The sequence below is a fragment of the Canis lupus genome, chromosome 2 (assembly GCF_011100685.1).
Source record: "Canis lupus familiaris isolate Mischka breed German Shepherd chromosome 2, alternate assembly UU_Cfam_GSD_1.0, whole genome shotgun sequence".
Classification (NCBI taxonomy): Eukaryota; Metazoa; Chordata; class Mammalia; order Carnivora; family Canidae; genus Canis; species Canis lupus.
In genome coordinates this window covers 52689545-52709391 of record NC_049223.1, presented here as the reverse complement: position 1 = coordinate 52709391, position 19847 = coordinate 52689545, and the positions used below count along the sequence as shown (strand labels likewise).

The 19847-nt window shown below is 42.0% G+C and overlaps 1 protein-coding gene across 5 annotated transcripts in view; it reads right to left on the bottom strand.

Annotated features, from left to right (window-relative positions):
* Positions 1-19847, bottom strand: part of PIK3R1 (phosphoinositide-3-kinase regulatory subunit 1) — an 80707-nt gene that overhangs the window by 50051 nt on the left and 10809 nt on the right. The window lies entirely within an intron of this gene.

The window sequence follows — 19847 nt, the reverse complement described above, 5'->3', positions numbered from 1 at the left end:
TCTGAATTTTAAATAGTGAGTAAGCATATATTCCTTTTCCTAAAGGAAGGGACAAAAATAGAAGAGAAAGAAGGTATCATTACTGGTAAATGGGCAGGTCTTTACAGAAGGAAATTACACAGCCTGATTATAACAATGCACTTGGACTTTCTGACATAAAATGCTCGTGTCTTAAATTCCCTGACAACGTTCACAAAGCTGTCTTCTCCTCCACCTCAACTTTTCAAATTACACAGCGATGCTAGGTATGAGCCTACTGCTGACAGCCACAGGAAGCTGCTGGAAAATATAAATATATTTTACTTTCTTCAGGAAACGTTTCTTGATTTCTTATGGACTCACTCCAACCACTCTTCTGTTGGGTTTTTGCTTTTATTGAGCCTACTCATTTAAATTCACCAATATGTTGCTTTATAACAGTTTATATCTATTTCTCACACATATATAGGTGTACTATATAAAAATTAAAGCAAATAACATATGGTCCTCCCAATTTCCCAGTACTAGGTTCCCAATGCGAAGTGGAGGGAGGGTTGGTGGTAAATAACCTTAGCCAAAACAATGAACGGAGTATGTCATGCCACCAAAGGGTATCAAATAATTATTTGAGAACTACCTAACATCAAAAGGCTTAAATTACAAACCTGGACAGACAGGGGAGCAAAAAGTAAGGCTACAACAGAGGAAGAGTGGTGGCTTTATTCCTAAGTTCTTAGGCTACACACCAATACACACATACATACACAGACCATCTCAGATAAGATGTAGGTTTTAATTTTCTCGAGATGTGAAAGGTGTTTAGCTACTGGGGACATGGAGGAGAGGTGGATTTAAGATGATACAGCATTAATAATTTTAAAAATTGCAACACCACTATTTCATAGTTAAATCCAAGTACTCATAATAGTTGAATCTATGTATCCATCCTAACATTGCAGAAAGAATTGTTATGAGGAACACTTTCCATGTTTGTAGCCACTTGAGACTTAGACAAAAACAACACACTTTGCTGTTGTTGTGTTTAATTATCAATACACCTTGACGTTCAGTGACTATGGGGAGATGATCTCACCCAGGGCTGTGCTCTCTATGTACCACTCATGATCTGGAAGAACAGATCCTGGCACCTAGAGGCACAGAAGGCCAATGTCACCAAGCCCATCCCATTTTGGTTGGACAGGAAATGCTGGATTCAAAGCATGGATTGAAGAAAAGCCCAAACTAACAATAAAGTTAGAAAACTATTTTCAAAATCAAGCCTCCAACATTTGTCTAATCAAAAATGCATCTATCCATGTAATATTCAATTAAAAGAGAATTCTCAGAGTCTCAAAAATAGGCTTTTAAAAGGGACCATGAGAGCAGCACACTTTCTTTCCTTCTGGATCTCCTGTGATTTAATGACACTGGCTATGAAAATGTTAAAGTACTGAATAAGGGTTCCTCATCACACATTTTCAAATACCTCAGCTAAGAGCACCATCAAAATAACTGTGTTTTGATCACACCCACTACCTGTTAGATTGGCAGACTGGCAAACGTTTTTTGTTTTACTTCTTTTTTTTAACCAATAGGTGGCAATCTTTATTGCTAAGACTATTTAAGAAAAAAAAAAAAAAAACTAGTTTAGAAAGATTGTTTTTCCTCCCTCCTCCGGTCAGGACTCAGAACGTCTTTAGCTAATGAGCTACTCAATGATTATTAAACACAAAAATCAAAAGAGTTGTGAATTATTACATTACTGTGATTTTGGCTTTGTAAGAAAAAAGACCCGACAATCTCCTCAATAAGAAACACACCAAATGGATAAATGATTGAGCAAAATCAGTCTTTTTTCCTCAGCATGGTTTTGATGGTGTCATTACTACAAAGGAAGGCAGTAAGTAAGTACAGAGTATATCCAAATGGCACATTAAAACTGTGGACTGGGATCCCTGGGTGTCTCAGCGGTTTAGTGCCTGCCTTCGGCCCAGGGCATGATCCTGGACACCTGGGATCGAGTCCCAGGTCGGGCTCCCAGCATGGACCCTGCTTCTCCCTCTTCCTGTGTCTCTGCCTCTTTCATGAATAAAATCTTAAAAAAAATAAAAATAAAAATAAAACACTGTGCGCTGGCTTCTCCCCAAATGGTGTAGGTAATGAAGACATACAATGTAAAAAGAATACAGGAGTTGACCAGACTACATCTTCCAAGTGACTAGACTTGTTAAGTGCAAATGAAGACACACTGTCTTAAGAAACAAAGCATATGCCAGTGGTCTTTCGTTAGAGGCAACATGCACACAGGTGTCTGGCAAATTCACTGCTCCCTTCATGGTAAGTGGAGGCAGGAGTCAAGAATGTCTTTCAGAAAATGGGTCAACATCACTGCTGGTGCTAAATCCTGTAATGCCATTAGTCTCATTTCTTCTTGGGAGAGTCAAGTGAAGAAAATATAAAAGAATTCATTACTATCCTCCATAAAACACTGGCGCATACAATTTTCAGATGTTTAAATTGGCTCTAGGTCCTTATTTCCTGTGGCTGAACAATTTCAATCTCTTTCATTTCCTTCAGATCTCAAGCTATCAATTAAGTTCAAGAACTTTTTTGGTGTGTCTGCCAAACGTGTTTTTAAAATTTGTGAATCAATGAGTTTTTGGTTTTCACCAAACCCTTGATTTTTAATAGCCTAACTATTTTTCAGGGGCTTAGTTGTGACCATGACGCCCCCGCCAAAATCCTCAGTGTGGTAGACTGTCATTAAATTCGGTCTTGCCAAAAAAAAAAAAAAAAAAAAACCTAGATAAATAAATAAATTCAGTCTTACAGATGAGAAAACCCAAGTGACGTATGTTACTGTCTTTAGGACACACAGCAAATTAGTCACAGTAATTAGGACGAACGATCAGACAAGGGCATTGTTCGAAGCCCAGCCTGTTCACAAGTGTATCCGAAGTAAGCAAGAACAATGAAAAAGGACAATGAACAAAAGTGCAATGGTTGCTTGTGGGATCCCACATCAGTAACAAACCCCATCTCCTGTAGAGCTTCCAAATGCCCGCAAACACCCCAACTGAGCATATTCAATACTCAACCCACTTGAAATAACAAAGAAAAAAATCCTATTTATCAGAATTCCTAAACTTTCCAACAGGTGCAACGACGGTTGCACATTTACAGTGCAATAAATAATTATGAAATACAGTAAGAATTTGCTCATGTAAAAAAAAAAGTATTTCAAAATCTTCCTCTAGCCAGGAGGCTCTTTTGAAGGGGGCGGGAAAAAAGAGTTTGTAAGACACATCACATATTGCACGCTATGTTCTTTTAGGATACCGAAATGGGTTTCTTCCTTTTGAAGACAGCAGCCGGGTCTCAGAGAACCAACCCAAAGCAGAGGGACTTGGATGCCTGATTTAATCCAGCAATTAACTGTGAGTCACTTCACCCCTGGTTTGTCCCTTCAATAACAAAAATAATTCCTCGTGCCCAAGGGATGCAGGGAGGTTGATCAAACGGCACACTACTTTGGACTTCTGTAGAAATTGTCTATAAAACCCATGGGATGTGTTATTCAATAAAATATCACAGAATCTTAGGGGATGTTCAGTTGAACATCATTTCTTACCTCTAGTCCCACTGACAGCCACATGAGACCTGAGTTCAAAGATGGATATTTCCCGAAAGACTACGACGTCTTAGGATGGTTATTAGAAAACAAAGGGAGAAAACTTAATATTACCATGGATCTGACGAGTCCACTATTCAGCGAACAGCAGCATTCACACATTCAGCATGAGCTACAATTATGGTTACAGCAAATACTCTTCATCATACCATGAAATTTAACTTCTTCCTTGATATAAAATATGCAGTTAGAGGACAAGTTTTCACAAGGACTACTGAGGGAGCTTACTAATCTAATTAAAAGCAATACACCCTAAAGTCTTTAATTAAGACCCATTTAGGTAAGAAACTTTCAACACATGCTTGCTACTAAGTCCCAACGAAGGAAAGACCAGAATTTTCCACCCCTAGCCCTGGACCCATGCATATGTACTCTTTACAACTGCGTTTCACGTTCAGATGCTTTGTTTCTCTTGTACCTAACCAGAAACGGGAAAAAAATAATTGAGTCAAATTGTTTCAATGGTAAAGGGTTTTTATGTCTAAATAAAAGATCACCAAGGATCAGCGATTCACAGAACTTTGCTGTGCCCCCGAAACGCCACACTCCAGCTTATATGCACCTGTCAAATCCACAGGCGTGTCATCTTAGTCAAGACAGAATCCAGAATCCACGCGGCCACAGAACTCTCCAAATTAATGCTTTAATTTAAATTACAGCTGTTTAATCTTCTCATTGTAAGAGACCAGAATACTTGATTCTAGAAGAGCAGGAAGTAAACAAGAGGAAGAAAGGAAACTGAAGTTCCTCAATTGTCCATGAAGCTTAAGGAACCATTGTACATGGTCTCAATCAGACAGGCCCCTGCCACTCCGGTCCACGTGACCGTTCAACGGCAGATGATCCAGAACCCGGATCCCACAGCTAGGAACTCCGGTTTCTGCGCGGAGCCACCTCAGTTAACTGAGCACTTGCTCTCTGCTGAAAGCCCTGGGCTGGGAGCTGGTCTCCGGGCAGCTTCTGTCTAACACACCCAACTGCCTCTGCAGCCAAAAAAGGGCTGCCCTGGACACGAGTGTCTGCCCACAGGTGGCTGACACAGATTTCTCTCAGGCAACAATCTGAGGAGGAAAGAAAGGTAGGCCTGTTGATCCAAACTCCCAGTGGGCCCAGGCTACCGCTCTCCTCCACTGTGAAGGGACATCAGTGACTTGTGTAGACAAAAGCCTGTGACCAACTGTGGGACTGCCCAGGATCCAGGCCGAAAATGGGTTGGTTTTTTTGTTTTGTTTTGTTTTTTTTCCAGCGACAGCTGTGGTAGATAGAACCGAACTCTGAGCTTCCCAAATTCCGCCCTCATTTAATCCACTGAAACTTCCCTTCAAAAATGGTCTAGGTTATGACCTCCACATAGATGGTTCATCCCAGAGATGAATTTTCTCTGAGGAAAATCTTCTCATCCAGTCAGAGTTCGTAAGAAAGGACATGTTTTTTTGCTTTGTTTTGTTTTACAACAGGAAACAAAACATCAAAACCTTTCAAAGTTTTATGTGTCTCCTCACAGCGGCTAACCAATCTTTTTTCGATCAAAATCAGACTTTAAAAGTTAGAGAGCCCAGGTCGTACTTGCCTGTGGTAGGTTCCAAAATAACCATTCTTCTGATACCAAGAACAGAAACACAAGCACGTTTCACAGAACGCAGAGGCAAAGACCTCAAAATGGGCCTTCCTCTTTCATCATGGTCTTTTGCAAAAATTGCGACAGTGGACCAGTGGGAATTCTGGCAGGAAAAAAGTCCCATCAGACAGGCTTTTTGTTTAGAAAAGAAAAAAGGGGGGGGGGCATGCTTATGCAGAAAATTCTTGCTTTTTCCATTATGTGGTGTCTGGGGGAGGGTGGGAAGAGGAAGGCTTCTTTCTATATCTGTAGAGCACTGTAATTTAAAATGAGTCATGAAAAACATAAATGAAAATGTTGACCTCTGAGCCCGGGGTCAGCAAATTTTATTCCTGTTTAGATCCATTTTTCTCTGGCAAGCTTGACTGATCCCAAACCAGGGGCTTTCCCCACAGACACACTCCCAGCATACCCTGAAACTGAGGGGGTAAGTCTGAAAACCGGTCGGTGTGAGGAGGAGACCCCAAGGCCTCAAGGATTGAGAAATCCTTGGCCACAGCTCAGCCCTGGGTTATCCCCATGCTATCACATCGGCCCAGCCCACCTCCATCTCACAGCAGCGAGTTTTCCCAAACACGGCTACGGAGGGATCACCTGCAGGACGGCTTACCTCTACCTCTACGTCCGAGGCCAGGGCTGGGCAGGCATCCACACGCCTGCCTACTGTGGGAGGCCTCTTTCTGTGTATCCTGTATCTTACATCCATCCTGATGGTTTAATGGAATCACCTAGCATTCAGGACTTTTCTTCTGCCTTCCTGAATGCCACAGGGACCAAAGTGAGACTGCTGGGCTCTCTGAGCAAGACTCAAGGTGGGGTCACGTGCAGCAAGTGGCTCAGCTGTCTGACCCATATCCAGCCTCACATACTCTCAGTTGGGGCCCATCTCTTCTCTAAGATTAAACTTTTACCGAATTAAAGCACAGACATTCTTCTAGGTTGTAATTGCTTTTGACGAGTCCAAATCTAGGTTCAAATGCCAACCATGGATGGTCTAATAGCGCCATACTTTCACCTCGATGGAATGAGGTCACTGCTCGAACTCACAGTATTTCATACAGTCTTCCCTCTTTGTTGGAAGGAATCTTTTAAAGACACTGATGATTTTGTACATACTGTCTCATCGAAGTGTTTGGTTTGATAAACGGTTCAAATACGTGATCTTGACAGAAACAAGACACCAGCCAATCGAGCGTTTTTAACACCTAGAGCTTTATGATTTTTAAATTACGACAAGGGCAACTGAATATGGTCCAAGATTATAGAGTTGTGAGGCTGTCTTTGAAACGTAGAGGTCACTTCTTCCTCATATTTACTTATTAGTATGCACTTCCAGAATCAGTGATGGGTTTAATATGACGTGGCCTCTGGGGAAGTTAATACTGCCAGAGGTTCTTTTCCTTCTCTGTTTCATGTTGAGGGTGGGACACAGCACAGGCTTGGGAAGGCACACACCCTGCAGTCAGAGTCGGCCTGCAGATCCCAGCTCTCTACCCTTGACTAGCGTTTGCTTTTGGGCAGGTTTCTCTCTCTCTGAGACTCAACCTGAAAACAACCATGAGTGAGATGATGCAGGTGATGCACACAACATGGTGCCCTGCACAAAGCAGATGCTCAACGCATGCCAGCAGACCACAGAATCATGAGGAAGAAATGTCCAACTTTTCACTCCAGAGGTAAAACATTTCATCCTACATGTATTTAAGAAAAGAAAAAGGCAGCAACCAGATGCAATGAACTAAAAAGGGTAGTATTAAGAAAAAAAAAAAAGCAAAGACAACCATTTTAGCAAATAAAAAATTCAGTGATATGCCTATAAACGAAAGGTCCAGAATAAGGCAACGGGATTAATCAGAGCCTACAGTGCCTTTGCCTAAAACATTAAATATCAATTTTGTCCGATGAATTTCTGGGAAAAGGCTAAACCAATCAGTCAAGGACTCTTCTTTCCAACTCCTATAAGCAAAGTATTTTTGCCTTCATTCTAAGCTTTGGTTAGTAGAAGTATTATTGCTCCCGGCCTTCTCCATTTCCTTCTCTTAGCAAATGATACATTACATGGGAGATAACATAATTTGGAGATTCCTAACTATAATTTGCTAGGATATAGAATTTTAAACATTTCAGAATGTGAACTCCACATAGCACCTGAGGCTGGCAAAAGATGGTCCCTTAGTGATTCATTCAATCAAGAGATTCTTAAGCAAAAGCTTCAGCTGTATTTCAAACGGGCTTTAGAAAACGGATTGTGTGGGGGTGTTACCTGAGAGGTGGCAGGGACAGTGCTCTTGTATTCTGGGAAAAAAGGTCATTGTAAAACTGTCCCCATCTTTCTCTTTCAGAGTATATGAAAGGCAACTAGTCTCAGAGCCAGGCCATAACTGACACTACTGGCCTCCCCAATGCGCACCAGAAAAAAAAAAAAAAGTTTTTTCACCCTTAGAGCTGATCCTAAATACTAAATACTAAAATACTAAGTACTAAAAGGATGTAACAGCTAAGTTGGAATTCACCAAAAGCAGTTAAGGGAGTAAAATAGTTATGTAATTAGGCAAATTCCCTTATTTGACCACACTGCCATCAGACAGGCGGAGGGCTCAGGGTCCAATGCACAGACTCCGGAAGCCAGCAAAGACAACAAGGGTAAACACTGGGTTCATCTTGTGAAACTTGTCCTGAGTGCAGGCCACAGTTAGACGATCCCAATCACACAAGAGCTGGATAGATGTGGTCTGACAGGAAACAGAGTTTCAACCTAAACAACTGTGAATTTTATGCTCCGATGTTTAAACTTCCTCTAAATGTTAAAGCTGACTGGGTTTCTCAAGTTTCCCTGATGGGGAAGAGGAGACCACAAATGACCGTTACGATATAACCGGTACAAGTAACTACAAGCGTCTGATGATGGCTAGTGGGGTACAAGTTACAACTAGCTTTTAATCCTTTAGAAAAGCTGATTTTAGTGCAATCAGCCAACTCAATTACACAGGTACATTGGTATCGCTAAATCTACGACGACTTGTCTATGCTGCTTTATATGATGTGCTACCAGACACGTTTACGCACAACCTGAAGTGTGAATGCTGTTTTATGCATACACCTGTCATCTCACAAACACGTGACGTCACATATATAGGTGTGTAACACTCTGAGAGGCGCTAGTCCTGTGAGTGCTAACTTGAAGGGTATTATTTTAACCACTTATGGCCCAGAGATTCCAACGTGACTTTAATCACCTCTTCCCAGCATATTGTTCTGATGAGGTCTTTTTGCTGAAAAGGAAGAGTAACTCACACCACTGCTTCATTTCTCTCGAGTTGTTCTTGGGTCTATTTCCTGAAAGTGGAAAAATCTGGATGTTGAACTCATTGCCTAATACCAGACCACATCCCAGGTCACTGGCGAGCCAGGGGATCATCTGCCTTTGGCTCAGGGGTGCCCTCCCGGCCGGTGGGCTGTGTCCACAGACACTCCTACCCGAGGGCCATTCACAGGAGGACACAGCTGCTTAAACACACTGGGGCAACAGGCAGACCGTCTGGGGTCAAATCCCAACTCCTCCCCCAGCTGGGTAAGCTTGGGCTATCAATTAACCAAACTTTAACTTCTTTTCCTTTACAACAGGCATAAGAAGGCGGCCAGTGTCATAGAATTCTTATGAAAAGTAACAAGTTAATGTAGTAAGATGTTAGCAGGGCACCTGACCCAGAACTAGCATTTGTTGAACACACAAATATAGGTAGACATAAACCCACACGTCTGTATTTGTGTACAGATACCAGCTACACAGCTATGTGTATCTATGTATTCCTTTAAAATGTTCTCCAAGGTTAGGTGTTTTCCCCACACCAATCATACTGTCACGCTTTCTCTGTAGTCTGTGTTTTGGAACATGCATTTTATTTCTAGGTATTTGGAAAATATACACCTTAGAGTTTTACTCTTCGGGTAATTATTCTTCAAGGTCATCTGCCTCCGCCTTTCTCATCACAAAGGTTAAATGAGAAGCAGTGTTTAAGTTTTCCCACGTGACATGGGAAGTTTAATCTCTCTTTCTGAGCTCCTGCTGATATCAGAGGGTATCTCTCACCTGCCTCTCCATGTGAAATGTACGGAAGCAGGTGTCAGGCTCCCTGCATGAAGCCTGCTTCTCCCTCTGCCTGTCTCTGCCTCTGTGTGTGTGTGTGTGTGTGTGTGTGTCTCTTATAAATAAATAAATAAATAATCTAAAAAAAGATAAAAAAACAAATATAAGGAAGCAGGACCCTGAGTTCTCAAGTCACCATCTTTTCTCCTCAAAACTCTGCTACTATCTTTTTGGCATTTACTGCTACAAAAGAGGAGGAAGCCTGAATTTTGTTCCTTCGTACTTAACTAGGTATTATGACTAGATGCTTTAATGACATTTTTATACTTTAAACTTTTCCCCACACACACAAATACCTAGAGCTGGCTTTCCACTCGTTCCTATGAACGAGGTGGAGGACACATTCAAATGTGCACACTGTGCACACACGCATGCAAAGTTATTTTTATTATGTTGCTCTTTTTCACTTGATAGGATTTCCTGTTTACTAGCACTTAACAATTCTCATGTTAAGATCTTCTTTCTATGTATCTATCATCTTTCTCCCTTATTTTTCTTTTTCTTTGGAGTCTGGAAGAGTTTTATCTACATTGCTTGTTCACAACACTAATTTTATTTTTAGCTGTGTTAACTCTACTCCTTACTGTCTCTCAAATCGATTTTAAGGTGCTATTGCAATTTTAATTCCTTTGCAATCACTCTTTTTACAGTTCCACTCCCATTTCATATCATTTCATATCAACTGATATCCTATCAGTTTTTCAACTCATGAACATTTAACTGCTTTCTGCTCCTCTTTCATTAGGGCCGTGTCATTTCGAAGTAATAAATCACTGTTGGAGGTCTGATCTTCCTTCGAATCTTCTATTTGATCTCCCCCCCCCCCACCCCCCCCCGCCCTTCCTTTATGGAGTAATGCCGTTCAGCAGGCTCAGCTGTACTTTTCCTGTTTAGTGATCACTCAGCAAGGAGAAATCTACCCAGACCTGGTGTTTGCTGGGAGCTACCCCGGATCCACCAGGTGCTGGCTTCCAACCTAGAGTTGGCTGGCCAGTGAGGATAAAGAGCTCCCAGCCCAGTTCCCCATGTGGTTTTCATTCCAGTGTAGTTCCACTAGCCTAGAAGGAAACTTCCTTCTGCCTTCACCGGCTGGCTTTCTCAGGCCCTGAATGGTGCAGAATTCAAACCCTCAGTCAATAGATGTCTTTCGAACCCTTCCCCACCTCCAACACTTTACTTTTACGAAGGAAGATTCTCAGGATGTAAGAGGATCAGCCCCTGTCCCACCACCTCAGCCCTGCCTGGTTATTTTCTGAGTTATGATCTTCCACTGAATAAAAAAGCACCACTGGGGGAAATCAGAAAGAGGAAGAGAAGGGCATTCTGGGGACAGCTGCCTAGGCTCCTTCTGAATTACGGACGGAGAGCCAGGGAGCCTCCCCTATTAAGAGGTGCTCAGAACGTCCTCTGGGTTTGTAAACCCAGCTCCATGTAGTTTACTGTACTTTCCCTGCTAGTTCTCGTTTTCCTAACTCTTGAGAATATGAAGTGCTTTTTTTCTGCCTTCTTAGGAACTCTAGGGAGAAGTCTCAAGAGGTGGTGTCAGGATCACCAGGCAGAGGCCTTTTTTTTTTAAGTCAGGAAACTTTCAAATGTTTCAAGGGGAAAAAGCATAAGCCAAAAAAAAAAAAAAAAATCCAAGAGGTTTTGCTGGCACTCATCGCCTTTGAGAGACTATCCCTCCCGTGCAATGTCATATCGTCCTTTTAAACACCCAGAAATAAAATTCACCTGTGCCTTTCACGTGCCCTCATCTGCCCTCTTGTCCTTGGAATTCTGGAAACAGAAACACAATGTTTATGTTATAAACTTGGCGGTGACTGACTTTCTTGAGAAATAAAGTTTGACATTCAAAGGAATTTAGCCATTTAGCCAGTCTTTAAAGTGGCGTTTACTGCTAACTCTGACAGACCTTAGGCCTAGCTTGAAGATTTCAGATTCATCTGAGTCAACTTGGGATTTCTTGTACTTAGGGATTTCAAGCAGCCACTATCTACCTGCCAAAATGCATTACTTCGGATGCTGGACATCCTCAGCTTTCTGGCTTTTAAACAGCTAATAACCAGCCTGTGCTCCGTTTTAATCAAAATGATGTAAGTTATAAGTCAGAAAGAAGAAAATCTGAAATTCAGGGAAACATCTGAAACAGACAGCAACTTCTTCCAAAATAACAGACATGGAAAGAAAACCATTTATTGATGGTATGTAACTTCTGAGGATCTGATCAAGTTTTATTTCTTCCCAACAAAAACCGCGTATACACACGTACTCAAAACTGTCTTCCTTTCATGGCCTGGTCAGTCTTTTTGTAACTCAACCCTTTAATATACTTAACAGACACTTGAAAATGCCAAGAGGAGAGTCGTATGTAAAACAAAGGTAATTTGTTGTGTGGTTGTACGAATGTAACAGCCAATGAAACTTAAAAGATACGCATAATTAAAGACTACCCAAAAAGCTGAAACTATCTTCTTTCTTCAGTTAACTGATAACTTCACAAAAGACTGCTTAATAAGACCCACATAGCTGCCTGCTGGAAGGATCCGGACCCTCTGAATGCCTCTCTGAGGGAGCACCCCCCTTTCTTTTTAAATATTTACACAATCATTTGAGCTTTAGCTTCTTAATCTCGAAAATGATTATAACAATGCAATCTCTGCAGTGTGGATATAAGAATCAAATGAAAAAAAAAAAGAATCAAATGAAAAATGTCTACGAAAGGCCTAGCAAAATGTGTGGCAAACAGTAAGTCTGCACATTTTCAAAGTCCTTTTTTTCTCTTTAATTTTAAGGCCTTGATGATACTTATTTCGTTAATTTAAGGTACATTTTGAAAAACGCCTCCTCAACATTTAAAAACAACTCTGGACAAGTGTGGTACAAAGACCATGCTACATACTTTTGATATATCCTGACCACATTCACTAAATCTCATTCCTTGGTCCTTAGTGGATGATCAATAGTATTTAGCTGTGAAACAGTCATCTTGCTCTAACTTTTCTGAATCAATCTTTCTCCTTCAACAATGGGGAATTTACTTTCTCACTACCTAAAAAAGCAAGTTGGTGATGTTGTGAAATACTTTTAAATCATAGAGTACGGATACAAACATTCCACTATGTTTCTACAATTAGGACACAGGGATAGAAAGATGTATTTCGGGTGAACCCTTCACTGATAAAGAAGCAACATTCTTAAACGTGAAAAGTTATTTTTTTTTAATTGGATAAAAAAAAATAAACCCAGTGGTGTCTGATGTGGATTTCACAATAGATTATCTTATTTACAACCTGAAATAATTTTGACAACTGAATCTTCCAAGACCGAGCAACAAGTGGGAACCAATGCTGACTTTTTCTCGCAATGACAGTGGTACATCTGAGGGCCTTAGGGCAGTTTCCTTTGTCGGGGTAAAGCCTGGAGGGTGAGGATGACCACCCCAACAACCTAGCTAACTTTCCCACAATGCAGCCTTGGGCAATGCCTACGCTAACGTGTTACCCCTTGAGCACATACTCTAATACCTCTATCACATAAATTTGAAAAGCTCTGAATAAATCTTTATCACACGAACAGACCAACGTTTTAACCATCACACTCTCTACCCACCCACCTTGGAGGATTCAACAAAACACCCACCAGACAAATCCTTAGGAACTCTGAGCTCCTATCATGTCAACAAGTCTAGTTACACCGCCCAGATGTGGTACAACGGAGGCACTCCACGCACATCTCCTAATTCACTGGTGAACCGCAAGGTGTCTAACTGGAAGTCACAAACTCATTTAGCGGTCAGCAATTCCGGAGCGGCCTCCAACAGAGGGAGAGCATAAATTCTCATACTGGTGAAGTGCATCTTAAGATCATACAGTACGTGGTTTTGCAAAATCGAGCTACCAATTTGGCACTTTCATTAGCAACAGTCCCATCTGATCTCACAGCCCGACCTCCACATCAGATCTTGCAACGAGGTCACGCAAGCATGTCTGCCCAACCGTCCTCGCTTGTTTTTCTACATAAATCCCTTCACCACTTACGCTGCTTCTGGCTTCTGGGCTGAAGTGCTGGGGAAACACTAGTAGTGACAACTCAGGGTTTCTGGATTTTTGTCTCTTAACCATTCTTACGAGTAGGAATAGAGAAATCTTTATTTGATCAAGTGTCAGCAAGTTTAAAATAAAAATACAGTCGAAACTCAAAAGAGACAGTGTCTCCTTATTTGACAACTCGAAAATACTGGGATGAGAAGGGTTACGGAAGTAAAAAAAAAAAAAAAAAGGAAAAAAAAAAAACAAAGGGGCGGGTTAAGGAATTTAGGAGAAGCAAAGCAGAGTGGAATTTCCCACTCAAAAAAATGTATCACAGACATCTGTATTTCACTTATACCAACATCTTTACTGTCTTGATATCAAATTTGATCATCAAATTAACACACAGTCTCCCACAATACAATGTAATGAATTCACAGTCAGAACGTCAATATGCATCAGAAACGGTGACAGGTTAGAACCACCTATGGGCACCACATAATGCACATGCTACCAAGTGCAAGCAGGTGAGCAAACACCTCCAAGCAATGCAGCGTCCAGAAAAGGTATTCCTGAAAATGACAGCCATCCTCGAACTGGCATAAAGCCACTGGGACAAAGCTCTGCCTACAGAACTGAATAGAAAATCTGCTGCTTGTTTTTATTTTCAATTGTGAGGCTATGTTTTATCAGATCATTTTAACAACGTGGAGTGCGTGGGATTCTCATAGTAAAAATAAATTCCATGGTCGTTAATAGAAATTAGTAAGTAAGAATAACACACTTATCAAGTATTCTGACAATATTTTGTTAAACTTGACATTTTAGGGAAATTATACCCAAGGAATGAAAATAAAGCCAATTTCTAGTGCACCCTGACCTCCTCTATTTAGATTAGTTTCAATGAAAGCCTAAGAACTGTTTTGGTACAGAATGCTATAAAATCAACCAAGACCTCAAAACATTAGATATAATCCATCATGCAATTATGCTCCTCATTTCTAGCTATCACACCAAGTTATTTTCTCTCCCACTACAGCCTTCAAACCAATTTTATGTCATTCCTCATGGAAATTTGTTCGCAACAAAGACACACATATATGCAACAGCCAGCTGTACTGCGAACATCTGTTTTCTTTTACTAGGAAAAATATGGATATGTAAATGGGCATCACGTATTTGGTATTCTTTTTTGCCAGAGGTACAAAATCCTCCCCTTTTCGGACGCTACTTAGCAGATGTAAGGCACCGTTTGTCGTTGAATTTAAGAATTTCAATTGTTTATTTTCTCAAACTCTGACTTAACTGGAGAAGTGCTCATTAATCGGAATTTCTCCTGTTTTAGACAAAGCGGCGTTCACCTAGAAACCAGAGAAGGCGGACGTCAAAGGTATCAAAGAATCTACTGACAACTAAAGTAAGAAACATTTTCGAAATACAGAGTTCTACTTTTATGACAAGGGAAGTTTCATCAGAACATCATCATCAGCTTGGTTGCTAGGAAACTATTAAATAGGCTTACTCCGCTTAACAGAGCTCCTGTTCGAATCAGAGGTGTGAAGGCTTTATTTAGGCTGTACAGATATGAATGCTGGACCCTTTACACCCACTTTGGGGGAAAAAAAAAGCACAGAATGAAATGTCTAACGCCAGAAGCCTGAATGAAATCATCTAAACATAGATCTCACCTAAGAAAATATAACCATACCATAGCCCTGTGATTCTAAATGACACGGGTCACGGTAACATAGCAGACAACTCTTTCTCAAGGCAGGTCTTATCTGGGACCTTGAACTCAACTGTCACCACAGATCCAGGAAAGAAAAAAAACCCAACTCCTGATCAAATAACAGACTGGAGAGGAAGACAAACGATGAGAGACTCTGTGGGAAACAAACAAAGGGTTGCAGAAGGGGAGGTGGGTAGGGGCTTGGGGTAACGGGGTGACGGGCACTGAGGAGGGCACCCTCAGTGTTGGGACGAGCACTGGGTGTTATATGTTGGCAAACTGAATTTAAATTTAAAAAAAAAAAAAAAACAAAAAAAACACCGAGACTGGAGGAAGGAGGGAGGAATGTCTCCCTCTCGGTTTGGGGATATCAAGAGGAATTCCCTACTTATCCTCCCTCAGGGTTTGTTTATAATTCCTAACATGGCCAGCCAGCTCAGGGCAGAACTTTTCAGCTAAAAAGCAGCAAAGATGTGAGAATCTTTTCTCCATCAATTTCCTTCTCAAGTAAACCAAGGACATGCAAATGGTTAGCGTCACTTTCTTTGCTCTTCACATTTCTGGGAAGATAAAATAAACTTAAATGTGTTTCATGTCATATTAAAACACAGAGGCCAAATGCTTAAATTTTTACACCTGGGTAAAAATCTCTAGTGTTCTGATGAGTTTTTCCAGGGGGCAGTTAGATGGCAGGGCTCTGAGGCCTTTATCTTCAAAAACCCTCTAACCAGCCCCGCTTTTCTCACCAAAGCAGCCTCAGCCCCGGTCCCTAGGCAGTGAGCACCCGAGGCAGGTGAGCTTACCCAATCAACCCACGGGAGCTCAACAGGACGATCCTCCAACTTCAAGCAAAGTCTCACTGACGTCGGACAAAAGGTGAAGACCGTTATGACCAGGCACGAGCTCAACCAAAGCAGAAGTCCTACAAGCAGGGATTCATGAAGCAAAGTACTTCCACAGGCACTATATGGCTGAGCAACAGCAATACACGTTAGGACCATGAGGATCAGCGAAGGTGTGTGATTTGGGATCGCGTCGCTCTCTTCGGTGACCACTGCACTGTGTGGTCAACATATGTGATTTATTGCAGCCTTGCTTTCTAGACGAGGAGCGACAACCAGGGAGAAGACTCAAATGCTGAGTGTGGCAACTAAAAATAACTTGGCCGCAGAAACCCTGAAAGCAAAGACAGGTTACGGGCTCTTTTCTTTCTCTGCTCAGAAAGAATTGTGATCGGAATTCAAAACAGGCCTCATCCGTTGTGTGCTTTACGTTTTACGTGTGGAACCAGCTATCTGGGACTCGCTGTCAGGGTCCGGACAGAGGTGGGAGCTGGTAAGGGGTATGTGGATGGGGGATGGGGTTGGTATGAACTCGGATCCCTACGTGCTCTCTCAAGTTAGCAGATTCCAGTGTTCCATACAAACTAAGATGGTTACGAGTCTGTGTAATGAAATGCTAGTTTGGCCCTAGTCTAAATATTCTCCGTTAGCATGACTTTAAAGAATCACAAAATACTGTCTCAAGCAACAGCCCACTGGACGGCTTATTTATGAAAGAAAGGAATACACTTCCATTCCTTTATGCCCACATCTCCACCTCCATCCCTTCTTTGCATACAGAGGAAACGGGGACCAGGGATGAATGGGGTTGTGTGTTTGGGAACAGAGTTCCAGGGTCTGAAGAGCCTAATGCAGAAAGAGCTAGGGTATTGTCTTTCCACAGCATGGTTCCCCTAAGGACCATGCGACACCCAATTTGCACACCCTTCACCTGTACAGAACACTGCAGACATTCTCTCCAAAGAAGGTCAAGAAGGGCTTCGCTAGGTTGTGGGAAAGTGTAATGCGACACTCCTGGTGGCAACTTCAGCCCCCAAGCAAAGGGAGGGAGATGAAAGGAGGGGTGAGGGAACAGGATCTGTGCCTGAGGACACTCGCTCATCTTGACACATGTTCTAATCACTTTGCTCACGCGGCTAAGAGAACCCACTATCAGCTCAGCACACTTTCCCACTAGCAGAACTGCCTATACCCTACGCGCTGGAGTAGAAAAGAATAGTTTTGTAGACCGTATGCAAGGGTCAAGGCCAAGGCTGCAAGAGTCCTCAGAGGCGAGTGATGCGAATTCTGACAACTGTGATTCTAACAACAGGATGGGCTACTAGGGCCTTGGGCGCCTGCACATCCAGAGGACGTGGCTCTCCTTTCAAGTCACCTGGGCTGTGTAATAGCTAGAGGATGAACCTCAAAAGCAAGCCTCTGATCCACTAAGAACCTGCTGCACTATTCTAGATCCTTGGGATAACAGAGGAACCACCAAGATGCCCGCCACCACAGAGCCGACAATCTACCGAAGGGAACAGAGAATAACCGTCAGGTAAATTCTACAGCAGGTGAGGTAAGAAATGCTTTTGCAAACGCAGAGGGGCAGGTCACCACGTGAAACAGGTAAGCAGGGCCAGCCTCCGTGAGGTCGTGAGGTCGTGAGGTCGGAGCAGACCTGAGGGTAGGTCGCCGGAGGGATGTCTGAGGCAGAGCCGCCCCAGAGGGGGGAAGGGAGCACAGCCCTGAGGTGGAAGGAGGAAGGACGAGGTATGCTTGCTCTCTCTCAATCTTGATTTCATTCTTCATCACTACTTCCCAGCACAAAATAGAGAGGGACGCAGTCCAGGCCAACTGAATGAAGGATGCCAAAGCCAGTAAATACAACAATGTCCAGGGAACAAATGCAATTCGATGGACAGGCCGGGCTTCCTAAGAGACTTTACGCAAAATGTGCTGGTGGAAGGTTTAGGAGATTTTCAAATGGGTTTCAAGAGCTCAACTTCACAGCTTTCTCTCCAAGAACATTCAAGGAAACAACGCTTCTCTCACGTGAGGAATCCCTCACACAGTCCACTTCCGGCCAGAGTCCAGTCACCACTTTTTAGAGAGAGAAGGTTAGCAGAGCAGGAGCCAAGAACCACACAATTCGCACGCACCCAAGCATGTAAGCACCCTCTATCTATCCCACACCCGCTGGGGGCGGGCGGAGCACCAACTCTCCATTTGACACTATCTCCACAGGAGAGCTGCATCTGACCTTAGGCCTCAGGGGTGACCTTCTAAGTAACATAAAGTCTAACACGAAAAACAGGCTAAATCAAGTCAGGGGAGTAAAAAGTGCTGAAAAATAAATACAATTACGGTAAGAAAAGAACCCTCTTCTCTTGCTGTCCCACAATTGCTCGCTGCGAAGGCCTCCAAATAAACATCCACGTGGGCACAAGACACCAGAATCCCAGTGTCCCAACATATTCATCCTTACAACTATTTTCCTTATCAATTTGACATGCACTTAGTACGAGCTACTGAATTCTCGTTTCAGACAAATTCTACTTAAAGCAGAATGGAAGACCAGCATTTCCAGAAAATCTAATGTTCAGTTCTACGCTCCCCTCACGACCTGCCCATACTGCCGATGCTGCCTTTTGGTTACTCCTAATTTCGCATTTATATTTAGGCCCACTCTTTCTAATACCTGAATGCACACATGATTATGGGTTTCTTTCCTAAATTCTGCTAAAAATTTTCAATTACTCTGCCTTTTCATGTGTTACAAAGGAAAAAGAAAAGGCTGTGAAAAATCTCAAATGTCACCATATCACATGAGAAAGAAAGCACTGTAAAATAGGTTAGGATGAAAAAAGAGAAAAATCCTTTTGCTTATAATGAGAGTTACACCTAATAGTAGTTATCAAATGCAATTTTGCTTAGCAACTATTTTTTCCTAATCTCTGTGTCACTAATCTTGACAAGATACCCCCTTTTTTCCACGTTTTAACTAATCTTTTCTAATCCAACACAGATACCTGTAGGATTCTGTGATCTTCTGTATTCTGGGACAAATTAAGTAATTTTGCCTTTTGAATTAGCCTACTTTAGTGTTTTCTTTTTAACTTAAAAAATAAAACAGCCAAATTAAAAATATGTAGTTTGGTGGGGAAAAAAAAACAAGAACGTATCCACTTTCCATCTGCTCAGTGCAATGCAATGGTGTGCAGAACTACACATACGGAAGTGGTCAAGCTTTTCTGACTTAAACCTGCAAAGAAAAAGTAACTTTTGCTTTTCAGCTATAGAGCAAAAGACATTTTTTGGACATTACTTATAAAGTAACAGTATAATGTTCATCAAACAAGTACCCCTACCCCTCAGGGTCGGGCAGGGAGGAAAGAGCACATCCCTTCAGGTGTCTCTAGGCAGGAACACTTAACTTCTACAAAATATTGGCTATCGTATTATTACTCAGTGCCAAAAGGCAGATATTTATCCTTGCATTCTGCTCTGTTATTCTCACGTCACTTCACTCCTATGTGCTAGAATAAGCCAACATTTAAGAAGGCATAATAGTATCAGAATCCCTTCCAGAAATACGCTGTAATGCCATAGGCAGGTTGTACTTAACGTGCAACCACTGCAGCCGGGCTCACCTGTTTTAAACCTACCTTTCCAAACCTTTCTTAGCCTGAGGGGGGAAAAAAATTACGTAAGACAAAAGAAAGCCTGAAATGTACTAATGAGGAAATGAGCATTTTAACAAAGGTCGTAACAGTAAAGCTGAGCAAAGGGCTTGTCTCTGTGGGACACTGAACAGCAGAAAAACCTTAAATG